Genomic DNA, 1,577 nt, shown 5'->3' on the forward strand with positions numbered 1-1,577 from the left:
CCTCTGTTCTGTTCCATTGGTCTATATCTCTGTTTTGGTACCAGTATCATGCTGTTTTGATTACTGTAGCCTTGTAGTATAGTTTGAAGTCCTGTAGTGTGATGCCTCCCACTTTGTTTTTTTTTTTGCTTAGAATTGACTTGGCTATGCAGGCTCTCTTTTGGCTCCATATGAAGTTTAAGGTGGTTTTTTCCAGTTCTGTGAAGAAGGTCATTGGTAGCTGGATGGGAATAGTGTTGAATCTGTAAATTACTTTGGGCAGTATGGCCATTTTCACGATATTGATTCTTCTTAACCATGAACATGGAATGTTTTTCCATCTGTTTGTGTCCTCTCTTATTTTGTTGAGTAGTGGTTTGTAGTTCTCCTTGAAGAGGTCCTTTACATCCTTTGTTAGTTGTATTCCCAGGAATTTTATTCTCTTTGTAGCAATTGTGAAGGGCAGTTCATTCTTAATTTGGCTCTCTTTAAGTCTGTTATCAGTGTATAGGAATGCATGTGATTTTTGCACACTGATTTTGTATCCTGAAACTTTGCTGAAGTTGCTTATCAGTTTCAGGAGATTTTGGGTTGAGACAATGGGGTCTTCTAGATATACAATCATGTCATCTGCAAATAGAGACAATTTGACTTCCTTCTTTCCTATTTGAATGCCCTTTATCTCTTTTTCTTGCCTGATTACTCTGGCTAGAACTTCCAATACTATATTGAATAGGAGTGGTGAGAGAGGGCATCCTTGTCTGGTGCCAGATTTCAAAGGGACTGCTTCCAGTTTTTGGCCACTCAGTATGATATCGGCTCTGGGTTTGTCGTAAATAGCTTTTATTATTTTGAGATACGTTCCGTCAATACCTAGTTTATTGAGGGTTTTTAGCATAAAGGTCTGTTGTATTTTGTCAAAGGCCTTCTCTGCATCAATTGAGATAATCATGTGTTTTTTTGTCTTTAGTTCTGTTTATGTGGTGAATTACGTTTATAGTCTTGCGTATGTTGAACCAGCTTTGCATCCCCGGGATGAAGCCTATTTGATCATGGTGGATAAGCTTTTTGATGTGCTGTTGCAATTGGTTTGCCTGTATTTTATTGAAGATTTTTACATCTATGTTCATCATGGATATTGGCCTGAGGTTTTCTTTTCTTTCTGAGTCTCTGCCAGGTTTTGATATCAGGATGATGTTGGTCTCATAAAATGATTTGGTAAGGATTATCTCTTTATGGATCATTTGGAATAGTTTCGTAAGGAATGGTACCAGCTCCTCTTTGTATGTCTGGTAGAAATCGGCTGTGAATCTGTCTGGACCTGGGATTTTTTTTGAGTGGTAGGCTGTTAATTGCAGCCTCAACTTCAGACCTTGTTATTGGTCTATTCAGGTTTTCGGCTTCTTCCTGGTTGGGAGGCTTCTTCCTTCTTCTTCGGCTTGGGAGGATGCAATGTCCACGAATTTATCCATTTCCTAAAGGTTTACTAGTTTATGTGCATAGAGATGTTTGTAATAATCTCTGATGATGGTTTGTATTTCTGTGGAATCTGTGGTGATATCCCCTTCATCGTTTTTTATTGCATCTATTTGATTATT

The sequence above is a fragment of the Cebus imitator genome, unplaced genomic scaffold, assembly GCF_001604975.1.
Source record: "Cebus imitator isolate Cc_AM_T3 unplaced genomic scaffold, Cebus_imitator-1.0 Scaffold165, whole genome shotgun sequence".
NCBI classification, from domain to species: Eukaryota; Metazoa; Chordata; class Mammalia; order Primates; family Cebidae; genus Cebus; species Cebus imitator.